Below are 12,932 nucleotides of genomic sequence, written 5' to 3' on the forward strand. Positions count from 1 at the left end.
CATGCTTCCTTTCCGACTCCCCTCTCCCCGCGGTCCTGTCCCCCTTCCTTCTTCATCTGCCCACCCCCCGTCCCCCCACCCCCCGCCCTTCTGCGGGCTGTGCCAACAGTGCGGCGGGAGGAATTTCTGGAAGGAGGCCAAATTCGGCTTCAGATCATTTCTCTTCAACACACACTGGCCTCTGAAAACCAGATTCTGTTTGTCATTTGGTTTGCTCTCCCGGCATTGTGTCATTCCGATGGTAATGCTGATGGATTTCAAGCTTGCCTCGTAGAGGAACGCACAAGGTTTTCATAAGCACATTAATCTTAAAAGAAAAACTGTCAGATGCAAACAATACTCATATGACTGATGCTGTAAAGACACCAGCTAACTCTTAACATCCATTCCCAAAGAATATTATCTTACAGGGGCCTTATGTTGCCTCAACTCCCTTCAGACATGTGTACCTGTGCTGCTGGGTTTCATGGCACCTAGAAAGCTGCCTTTCCACACCGAAGGGCTGGGGGTCGATGGCCCTGTCTGCTCATTTGCCGAGTCCAAATAATAGACCCAGTCATGTGGCTCTATAAATATGACCGAGATTACAAGAAATACGTAATTTCATTAGTTGTCACAAAATGTAATAGAAGCAGTCCTTATTCACATTGATTTGGAAAATCATTACACCCTGGAACAAGGGACGCTGGTCTAACACTGAGCACCCATTAGCTGATGAGACATGCTGCCCAAACTTCGCCCTGGGTGGAAGCGTTCCTAACTCACAAGGGCGTTTGCACAAGGCAGTTTCCCGTTTTGTTCCAAAGTTAGCAAAATGTGTGGTATGACTATCTGATATTGCCGTAAACGTCATTTGGAAGCGTGCCAGGCCACAATCAAGAGTGAGCTAGTAGCTTGTTTTAATTTAATGGTGTTGAAGTGTTCCACTGTAATTAAGCATCTGAAAATTAAATGGAAACAGTCATTAGGCTCAGTGATACAAAGCCACCAAACCAAAGAATATAAATTATTTCAAATCAAGGCCCCTGAAGAGCCTTATGGGGTCTGAGGAGGGTTCTGCCACAGGGATGCCTGGGGTTTAGGACCTTGGAAATGAATGAAGGCAGACAGCTGATGGGGGGCCGCCGTGACCCTCGCCTAAGTCCTCCAGGGTCGTGTGGACCAGAGCCTGAGCCAGAGCTGTAGCCACACAAGCCAGCTCACATGAGGAGGAGGGCAGCCCTGAGGCTTCCATCCTCGCCAACAGCCCCTGCCCGCTGCCTACCTCTGCGCAGGCCGACACCATGGCCCTGGGGCCGCTCAGGGTTCCTGCGGTCTGAGAAAGCGGCAGTGTCTCCCCGTTGCCAACCCGAGAAGGGACAAGGGCCAGCCTTCCCCTTCATCCTCATGCCCACATCTCACGGAGGTGAAAGGTCAGGGTGTAGGCAGCTAAGCAAAGGGTTGGCATATCCACCAGACCACCCTCCAAAGCTTAGGAGAATCCTTTGGACCCTTCAGGGCTGAATAACGTCACAAGGCGACCTGGGGCTCTGGTGACCCACAACTGAAGGATCGTGTTCAGCCGGCAAGGTAACGCTCGGCACGCTTCTCCAGGTAAGCCAGCCGAGACTTCGAGAAGTTCAGGGCTTTCCTTGGGACACACAGCTGGTCCACGGCCGAGCTGGCACAAGAACTGACGTCTTCTGTTTCCAAGTTCAATGTGTTTTATAAAATGTTAAACTGACTCCTGGTAGTAAACAGGGTAAAACTTATTGTGCGGCCCCCAGTGGTTTTTATGTTTGCCACCAAGTAGCCTATTTCACAATAAACGTTCATTCATCCACAAGTTTGAGTAACAAAGACAGCACTGATTTTCGACCTTTAGCGAAACTCTCTGAAAATATAATGAAAACAAACAATACTCTCTTGAGAAAAGACACAGAGACACAATTTCACAATCAATTTTAGGGATTTGGGGACCTGTAGCCCACGGGACTTGGGACCTCCAGTTAAACAGGAGAGGAGGAATAATTCAAGGCTTCAAATGACCCCAAGTCTTCACTTTATAAATCACTTGCAAGAGTCTCCTCTACCAAATGGTTTCGAAAGCAGACTTAGTGGAATTTCTCAATTGCCTATCACCGCCTCTCCTCCTGCCAACCACCTGCTGGTGGGAGCGCAAGGGAGCAACCAGCACTTCCCTAGGTGGCATCGAGAGGGTGGGCAGGAGACCTTCAGGGCTTAGAGAGCCAACTGCCCAGAAATTGGTTCAGGGAAATTCTGAAGGGGCCGCATGTTAGATCTCAGAGGAGGGTTGAGAAGAATGTCTATGTCAGGTGTGCTCTCCAAAGGCAGGGGCCGGGTTCAGTCCTGGCTCAGCCACTTCCTGGTTTGTGTGGCCAGGCATGAGTTGTCCTCTTTGGGCTTCAATATCCTCATCAGCACAATGGGGATGTTGTGATGTCAGTTCAGCCTCCACCGGCTGTTGTGACACTTGTGTAAGATTACCAACAAATGCAAGAATTCCCATTGTGGCTCAGAGGAAAAGACTCTGACTAGCATCCATGAGGATGCAGGTTTGATCCCTGGCCTTGCTCAGTGGGTTAAGGATCCAGTGTTGCCCTGAGCTGTGGTGTAAGTCGCAGATGTGGCTTGGATCCTGTGTTGCTGTGGCTCTGGTACAGGCCGGCAGCTGCAGCTCCAATTCAACCCCTAGCCTGGGAACTTCCATATGCTGTGGGTGCAGCCCTGAAAAAGACAAAAACCAAAAAAAACAAAACAAGATCAGCAACAAATGCTTCAAACAATGCCTGGTGCCAAGAAGGCACAGAGGAAGCTTCAGCTCTCACTGTCAAGGCTGAGCAGGAGCACATGGGTTCTGTATGGTACCCAGAGTGGGATGTTATCACGATGAGGCTGTTGCCACAATTGCTCCAGCTGTGGGGGAAGCTGATCCCAAGGGTCCTTCATCAGCTGTGGTCCTTACGGGGGCTAACCATTCCAGATGGCATTTCCTCCATGTCACTCGGTATCTGTGCCCCCAGACTATTGCATCAACAAAGGGCCTGTTTTCTTCAGAAGCAGCTGCGTTGTCTCCCCTTAGTCCCCGTAGAAGTTTATTTGTGCTGTGTCTGCATCTCCCAGTATTTCAATGCCAGGCCCCTCAAGCGCTGGGCACCTGCTCATAAGCATCCCCACTGAAGAAGTCCAGCTCCTGAAGCAGCTTCTATTCCTAAGTATAGATAGAACGTTTTCTCTGGGCAGTTTTCTTTTGATTAAAAGCACCTCATCTTCATTTTTATTTGTTGTGTGTCTTTCTTTCTCTTTCTTTTTTCTTCTTTCTTTTCTTCTTCCTTCCTTCCTCTTTCTTTCTTTCTTTCTTTCTTTCTTTCTTTCTTTCTTTCTTTCTTTCTTTCTTTCTTTCTTTTCTTTCTTTCTTTCTTTCTTTCTTTCTTTCTTTCTTTCTTTCTTTCCTTCCTTCCTTCCTTCCTTCCTTCCTTCCTTCCTTCCTTCCTTCCTTCTTCTTTCTTTCCTTTCTTTCTCTCTTTCTTTCTCTCTCTCTCTTTCTTTCTTTCCCTCTCCCTCTCTCTTTCTTCTTCTTCTTTTTTTTTTTGGTGGCTGCACCTGCTGCATATGGAAGTTCCCAGGCTAGGAGTTGAATTGGAGCTGCAGCTGCCAGCCCACATCGCAGCCACATCAACACAGGATCCACACTGCACCTGCACCTATTCCACAGCTTGTAGCAATGCTGGATCTTTAACCCATATCCTTGTGAACACTATGTTGGGTTCTTAACCTGCTGAGCCACAACAGGAATGCCTGTTATTTTATTTTTAACACAGGGGGGCTTTCAACTCTTCTGCAATTCAGGGTTCCAGGTCTGCTCACACCATCTTAGTTGTGAGTGAAACCCACGCAGTTATTCCTAGCTAGAAATATTGAATAACTTTATCCAGTGCTCTAGAGACTGTGGGAGCCCCATTCATCCCTGGGCACAGCTTGGGCCACCATTTCTCAATGGGCACTCTTATCTGGGGCAGCTCTGGTGCAGGAGTAGAGATGACTCAGGACAGGTCATGTGCTTGCTGGTCCCACTGGCAGTGGCAGGACTCGGACCTGGCGGCACTGTCGAGAACCACCTGTTTCATGAGCCTGGGAAGACGGACATCTACCGATGTCACGTGGACATGTGTAAGTGAAGCCAGGATGCGCAAGGCGTCCTGGGGCTGAGGACACTGAAGCGTGTGGGCATGGCATCACTGCTTTATCTGAGCTCCAGGCCATGCTCTGCTTTCTGTCCTCATCCAGGAGCAGTGGGCAGAACCTGCCTGTGGCCACTGGGAATAATGTGGCGATCTCTTTGCAGTCCCTAATGACTTACAAAAACGTGTGATCCAGAGATGAGGAAAACAATGAGGTTTGTTTCCTGATGGCTGATGTCAAGTTCCAGAGAAAAAAACTACCCGCAGGTCAAGCTGTTTTATGTAAGACCATCATCAATGATGGGACAAGTTCCTCCCAAGATGCCAGGTCTCATTCATCTTCACCTTCCATGACATTGGAATCCGACTTTGTCACTATCAAATCCAGGTGTGTCAGGCAACTATGACATGTGTTGGGCTTCCTTGAAACTTTGAAGTATCTTATTTTATATGCATGTATGAATACAGTTCCTAGTCAATAAGACCAATAAAACAGGGAGGTCACAAAAGGATAAATACACCAGCAATAGGAGTTCCTATCATGGCTCAGTGGTTAACGAACCAGACTAGTATCCATGAGGACACGGGTTCAATCCCCAGCCTTACTCAGTGGGTTAAGGATCTGGTGTTTCTGTGAGCTGTGCCATGGGTCTCAGATGCAGCTCAGATCCTGAGTTGCTATGGCTGTGGTGCAGGCTGGCAGCTACAGCTCCGATTTGACCCCTAGCCTAGGAACCTCCATATGCTCGTGGGTTCGGCCCTAAAAAGACAAAGAAAAAAAAGCCAAATACCAGCAATGATATACAATATAATTCTTGTTGTTTAACATTTGGGAAAATCATGGTGGGTTAAACAGTTGAGCATCTAAAGAGAAAACAGGGAAGTTCTTTAAGAAAGACAAATGGGGGGAAGGGTCTAGGAAAAATTCTCCCCAGGAATATCATGTGGAGAAAACTGATGGACAAGTTTTTCAGGGTCCTCACTGTGACTCAGTAATAAAGTCAAGACTAGGAAAGTGTGCTTCATGTTATCCTCATAGATATAATCCCCAAGTTTAGACTCATATATTGAACAGGAATTATAGATCTATACATTATAGGTGTGCAAGAAGTGGACATTTAGGAGTTCCTGCTGTGGTGCAATGGCTTAAGAATCTGACGGCAGTGGCTTGGGTCACTGTGGAGGTGTGGGTTTGATTCTTGGCCTGGCACAGTGGGTTAAAGGATCCAGCATTATTGCAGTTGTGGCGTAGGTTGCTGCTGCAGCTTGGATTCAATCCCTGGCCTGGAAATTCCATACGCCATAAGTGGGGCCAAAAAAAAAAAAAAAAAAAGAAAGAAAAGAAAAAAAAAGCATATATTTAGGAAGAGAACAGAACAATTGGCTCTGGCCATTCTTTGGAGAGCCATCTGAGTTTGATTTTGTCTGGGAAGAAAACACTAAAAGTCTGAAGACCCATTGAGGCTGGCCACATTAGTTTTTTACTTTCCCATGCCCCAGACTCTTGGGGGCAGGTGATAGATTTGGCTCCCCCCATTTTCCAGGCTCCTCCTGGTGGGGAGGAGGCGGATGTTGAAGATGGGTTGACAATGTGTGTTTGAAACGCTGTGGATACCAACTCTCACCAAACTACCGTTGTTTTATCAGATCCACGTGATGACTCGAGAAAACAGAGGCAACCTTCAAACTGAGGGACACGTGGAAACCAAGCCAAGCTCCTCTGCTCATGTGCGTCCATGCATGGGAAGTTCAGCAAATACCTCCCGGAAACACTATGCTTTATGGACCAGTACAAAGTGCAGTTCCTGCTCCTTGACCTTGAGCAGCTCAGGACCCAGCAGACCAGGTCAGAAACCTACGGGAGCACATCACATGCCTTTGCAGGATTATGTCAAAGCCATCCCAGGTGTCGTTTTATCAGTAGATATTCTAGTATGTACAGTTAAGGGAAGAGGATTTTTTGAAAAAAACAAAACCACGCCATTAGGCACCTAAACAACTAATCATCATTTCTTATCATCTTCTCATATTTTGCCAGTGTTCGCATTTCTGTGATAGAGCATTAATGAGTTTTTGCGGTTGTTTTGTTTGAATCATGATTCAAACAAGGTCAACCCTTTCCACTGGTTGATATATCTCTTAGGTCTTCTTTATTTATTTTAATTTTATTTGTATCTGTTATATGCCTTCCCTTCTCCTCCCACTTGCCATTTATTTATTTATTTATTTTGTCTTTTCTAGGGCCGCTCCTGCACATATGGAGGTTCCCAGGCTAGGGGTCCGATTGGAGCTGTGGGGTCCGATCGGAGATTTAGCCTCGGCCCACGCCATAGCCACAGCAACTCAGGATTTGAGACGCATCTGCAACCTACACCACAGCTCACGGCAATGCCTGATCCTTAACCCACTGAGCCAAGTCAGGGATTGAACCTGCAACCTCATGGTTCCTAGTTGGATTTGTTAACCACTGAGCCACGATGGGAACTCCGTTGCCACTTATTTATTGAATAAATGGAGTCACTGGTAGAATTTCCCACATTTTAGATTGGGTTCACTGCACCCCCACGAGGTCATTGTAATGACCTTTATCTTCTCTGTCCTGTAAGCTGGTGATGAGTGATAGAGTTTGGGCGGATTTGGGTTTGCTTGGGCCCAGGGCCTCCTGAGGCTTCACAGAGAGGCGCACAGGTCTGGCTGTTCCTCTTCGGTGATGTGAAGATTCATCATTGGGCTCAGATGTTGCCAGCCTTATTAACGGACAGTTTTTCATTAGAGCCACGAAGGGCTTGAAGACCATTTTTGAACTCTGATGTGTTCCAGGAACAGCTAATCAACTGGTATCAAATATAGAAACCTCATATAGGGATGAAAGGCAAAAGGAAGCTGGAAAGGCACATGAGGTTTTTTTTGGAACACATGTAGCCAAGGCCCTGAGCTGAGTGCTTCAGATGCACAAAAAGTGTTTAGAGCAGTGTCTTGGGCATAACAAGTTGCATAATAAATATTATTGCTGTTGTTAGATTGAACTATTTTATTGTGCTCCCATCCTGCCTCCCCACTGGAGGACACCCTTGGGCAAAATGACCCGGGTGGCCGGAACAGTGAAAGGGAAACTTCTCTTTTGGTGACATTGAGCTGCACAGGAAGTGGAAGTGACAGGTGGGTTTACCACAGATGCTGCCGAATAGGAATGGAGGTGAATTGGAAGTTTTAGATTGGAGAACAGGGCAATCAAAGAGGTATTTAATTAAATTAATTAATTAATTTTACTTTTCTGGCTGCACCTGTGGCCTATGGAAGTGCCCAGGCCAGGGACCGAATCCGAGCCTATGCTGCAGCTGCGGCAACGCTGGATCTTTTAACCCACTGTGCTGGGCTGAGGATCAAACCTGCACCTCTGCAGTGTCCAGAGCTGCTGTAGTCAGATTCTTAACCCACTGTGCCATGGCGGGAACTCCTCAAAGAGGTATTTTAGAATGGGTCTCCGGGTTATCACAGGGGAGGTATCAGAATGGGATGACAGGATTGGAGTGCAGGCTAAAAGGCTTCAGTGATTGTCAAGCCAGACTTTGCTGGAGTTCCTGTGAATGGTGCCCTGACCAGGTGACCTTCTAAGAAAGACAGACCCACTCCTCCTGCCATACGCTCGGGTTAACACCAATGGCTCTCAGATTAAATGTGAAAAAATGAAGCTAAGAAAGTACCAGACAGAAGCACAGGGCAGTCCTTGTGGGAGGAGGAAACTTTTCTAATGGTGACACAAAATCCATAGAATCCAGAGTGATCTAATTCCTAAGCATCAAGACCTTCCACATGAAAAAAAAAATCACTGCACACAAAGTCAAAAGACAAGTGAGAAGTTAGGAAAAAAACATTATAGATAAAGTGTGAAACTCCCCTAGATAGGCGCTTTCCTAGAAACTGAGGAAAGGGCTAATAACCCAATAGAAAAAAATGGACAAAGACATTTCACAGAAAAAGAACCATGGAAGGCCTGAAACATGAAAGGCTGTTCCATCCTGTTCATACAAAAAGAAATGCAAACTGTGGGAGTTCCCACTATGGCTCAGCAGAAACGAATCTGACTAGCATCCACGGGGATAAAGCTTCGATCCCTGGCTTTGCTCAGTGGGTTAAGGATCCGGCGTTGCTGTGAGCTGTGGTGTAGGTCGCAGACACTGCCCGGATCCTGCGTTGCTGTGGCTGTGGTGTAGACTGGCGGCTACAGATCTGATTAGACCCCTAGCTGCTGGGAACCTCCATGGGCCATGGGTGCAGCCCTAAAAAGACCAAAAAAAAAAAAGAAAAGGAAAGAAAGAAATGCAAACTGTAACTATAATACTGCACCAGCCATCCCCTAACAGACTGGCTGAAAAAGTTGCCTTTGGAAGTGCAAAATGGTAGATACAGGACCATTGATCAAGGTTACCAATGTATATATCGTTCAGCACAGAAATTCCACTTTTGGAATTTACACCACAGATACACATACCTGTGTGCCCGCAAAATAGCAAAAGATTGGACACAATTAAGAGGCTGACTAAGTGCTGGCACTTGAGCAGTGGGACGCCACATGGTATAAAAGAAGGATAGGAGACCCTCCCTGCACCTGGGTGAGTGAAAATGGCAAAGTGAACAGTGAGCCTGAGCCTGACATCCTGCCTTTTGTGTAAGAAAAAGTGGTGGTGGGGGTGGTGGTGGAGGGAGAAGAGAAAGACCATGTGTTTTTGTTTGCATTCATTTGCGTAAAAGAACACAAAAACAACGGATAAAGTGGGTCCCTGTGTCTTTCAGGGGGAACAGGGCAGGATGTGGGTGGGAACAGCCTTCTTGAAGGGGACCTCTTTACACCTGCTGGGAACTTGAGTCAGGTAAATGTGTTATCAACTGTCAAAAATACAGCAGGAAATTTTAAAACAATGAGGGGCCCGTGATCTCAAAGGTCCGTAGTCACCTCTGTTACTGGGAGGTGTAGCAGGTGCTCCAGACACTAAGATCTTGTCCATCGACCCCAGGATCCCAGGTCTTGGACTCGCTTCGCTCTTGGCCTTGGGCCCCTAGAGGTGAAGCTCAGAGCTGCACTTGGCTTCCAGTGGCTGCTCCCAGGACTGAGGTGATGGGGGTGGGGGGGGTGGGGGCGAGGAGTGGGGGAGGGCAGGGGAGGAAAACGCTGGAAAAGCACATCTGACTCAGAGGAGTTTGTTTTCCAGGGAAAAGCATATCGGAGGCCAGCAGGCTGCGGCTTGCAGAAGTTGTGCCTTCGTGAATAACTAAGATAGTTTTACAATTAGCAGAGCAAGACGCCTGCCTGGGCACCTTTCCCCTTGGGCATTCCCAGGTCACAGCTCACCTGGCATCCTCTTGAATTCACTCATTGAGGCGCATGACCACAAATATATACTATGTTGAAATGGTCATGTTGCTATAATCATCAATATTTACTATTACAACGACAATCGATTATTGAGCACTTATTTTCAGGTTGCCATGGTCCCAAGCACCTGCCTTCACTTCCTGATCTCTCTGAAGCCTCCTGACTTCTTTAAGAAATGTGTTCTCTCGTGACCCCATTTTCTAGGTGGAAAAACTGAAGTCACTGACTTGCCCCAGGATGACATCAGCCGAGCAGGAGTCCCCTCCAGTCTGCCCAGTCTGTGTCCCCAAGTCCAGGCTCTCCCCCAGGACTTGGCCTTGAGCTCCCCCACCACTTGGCTGGACCCTGGTGCCCCCACTTCCCTAGCAGCCCCTTAACTGCCAGGCCCCACACCAAATGGCCTCAACCCTCTTTCCGGCTTCCACTTTTCCCACCCTCTCCCCAGCCTTCCCCCACTCCCAGCCAAACTGGTTACTCTGCACCCCTGCCTTCCTGTGACCTTCCTTTGCTCACTTCCCCTCCCACCCCTGAAGGGCCCTTCCTGTCCCTCCTTCAACCTCTGGGCCTCCGCCTGTCAAAATTCACTTTTTCAAGGTCCATCTCAGATGCCGACTCTTTCCTGAAATGCCCAGTGGCTACAGGCCATTTGTACCTCTTTTTTTCAGGTTGTGACTTTACATCTGATTCAATTCACCTATGGGGAGGCTCTAAGGTTCCCCGCAGCACAGTACCCCTCCTGCTGCCCCTGGTAAGTGCCCGGCCTGACCACAGGCTCCAGGGAGCCAAGGTGGCATTTTTTTATGGCCACGCCCATGCATATGGAAGTTCCCAGGCCAGGGATTGAATCTGAGCTGCAGTTGTGATCTATGCAACACCACATCCTTACCCTATTGTGCAGGGCCGGGGACCGAACCCATGCCTCTACAGCAACCTGAGCTGCTGCAGAAACAATACAGCATCCTTAACCTTCTGTGCCACAGCAGGAACTCCTAGGGTGGCATTTTTTGACACCTTCTGTTTTGCCCTTAAAGAGGGCAAAAAACCCTGTCTCCTATGCCATGAACAACTCAATAAAAACATCATAATAAATGTAATAATAAAAATTATACTTTATTTTCCAAAAGCATCAGGTGAGCTTGAGATTTCCGGAGGATGCGCTTGCAGGGCCGGGAGCTCCCTCTCCCCCACCCCCTGCCAAGCACCAGCAGGGCTGCGCATCCAAATTTAAGAAAAAGTGAGCAGAACATGAAATCCATAAAGAGTGAAAATTGCATCTTGGTTCTGGTCCCAGCATTACCACCCATGTACTGATAGAGAGAAAACTTCTCGTTGCTCACATGAATTACATGTTAACACAAGCTCCTAAAAGTCTGAAAATCATTTATTTCTCAGTAGATATGTTTCTCTTGTAATTGAAGCTATTTGATTAATTTGCTCAATGAAGCTATTTTTTTAGAGCAGCCACGAGCCCACCAACACGGCTCATGTTCCCAAGTTCTAATCTGTGGAGTCCTTCGGAGGGTCTGTTGTATTTCCATTCCAGAAATTTCCATACGTTGGAAACAGAGCCAGACCACATTTGAAAATCCCTGCATTTGTCCCGGAGCCCTCCCACCTTCGTGTTTGCTGCCTTTCTTTTGCTTCTCAGATTCTCAGAGCCCCACTGCTAATCTGAGATGGATCTGCTGCAGCCCAGCGGGTCCTCTCTGGCCCCCCGGGTTCCCCACGGAGGACTCCCGCCCTCCCACCTGCCTGGAGCAGCCCCCTGGGTTGGGCAGGAAGATGCAGGAGAGCCAGCCTGGCTTCCCTCCCTGTGTGACTTGGTGGCCGTTGTTTTTTTCTCCGGGCCTCCACCCCTCATCTGTGGGGCAAGGAACAGCTTTAACGAACCCATACGGCTGGAGTTCCCGTTGTGGCTCAGCAGGTTACGAACCCTACTCTTGTCCTCATGAAGATGTCGGTTCGATCCCTGGCCTTGTTCAGTCAGTTAAGGATCTGGCGTTGCCGTGAACTGCAGCGTAGGTCACGGATGCGCCTTGGGTCTGGTGTTGTTGTGGCTGTGGAGTAGGGCTGTTGGTTACGGCTCTGATTCGACCCCTAGCCTGGGAATTTCCATATACCGCAGGTGCAGCCACAAAAAGGCAAACAAACCCTAAAAAACAAACAAACCCCCCCACCAGGTTGGCAATGGAGGAAATGCGTGTCATGGGCTGGGGTCTCTGGGAGGGGGGCCAGGTCAGGGTTTGTGGCACGTGCTGTCTCCTTGAGTGTGATTGTCATCAGCCAGGGCAGTGGGGTGGGGGCTCAGCTGGCAGCTGGCAGCATCAACACTCTCAGCAGTGGGAGGAGGGGGCAGACCAGGGTGGGAGAGGCATCTGGGCAGCACCCAGCAGTGTCCACCACAGCATGTAAGGTGCCTGGCCCACAGCAACCGGAGGGGATCAGGTCGCTACAGCATCTGCCCAAAGCAATAAGGTACACACAGCAGCCTAGCTACCCAATGGTGAGATGAGGCTCAGAGATGCCACTTCACCTAAATCTTGGAGGTGAGGCCCTTCGGGGGATGGGGAAACGTTAAAAATGTGGGGCAAACCGAGAGAGAGATGCAAATTTGGGGGAGAATGGAAATTCATGGTAGGCGGGGAAGTCGAACCCCACTCCCTCCAGTCAGGAGCACCCCCATCACTGTGGGGGCCAGGGGGAGACAGCCACCCCCACACCAAGCCCACAGCCTGGCTCCCACATTTGAAAATCCCTGTATTTGTCCCGGAGCCCTCCCACCTTCATGTTTGCTGCCTTCCTGAGGGAGCCCCCAGTGCCTCTTCCAGCAGAAAGGGTATGTTCAAAAAGGCAAACAAGGAAGCAAAAACCTCCGCTCGGGACAAAAAAGCAAGTGAGCAAACATGAACAGAAAATCTTCTTGTCTCTGACAACGAAGGAGGATGGTGTGCCAGCGGGTAAAGCCAGAACAGGCTCAGGGTCCTGTTAGTGCGGGCGCAGCATCTCAAACAGAATGAGGCCAATGAGAACCACGATCCCCCTGGGATGTGGGAAAACTCTGGACCAACGATGGATTTCCCGCTGAGCTCTCTCAGACTGGAGTGTCCAGAGCTGCCACCCGCCGCCCCTTCACGGTGGCCCCCATCTCCCCAGGAGTGTCCCTTTCAGGGTCTGGAACCCAGAAAGAACCATGAAAGAATGTGGTGAACAAAGAGAACTCAGGGACGTACTTGAAAGCTGTTTCCTTCTCAAGGCCCAATTTGATACAGCTTGCTTTATAAATATTTCTATCAGCAAATCACCCACTGCATGTCTAACAGATGGCCTATCAAAGAGACTAAAATTAAAATGCATGAGTTTTTTTTTTTTTAAATAGA

This window comes from Sus scrofa, chromosome 17 (assembly GCF_000003025.6).
Source record: "Sus scrofa isolate TJ Tabasco breed Duroc chromosome 17, Sscrofa11.1, whole genome shotgun sequence".
Taxonomy (NCBI): domain Eukaryota; kingdom Metazoa; phylum Chordata; class Mammalia; order Artiodactyla; family Suidae; genus Sus; species Sus scrofa.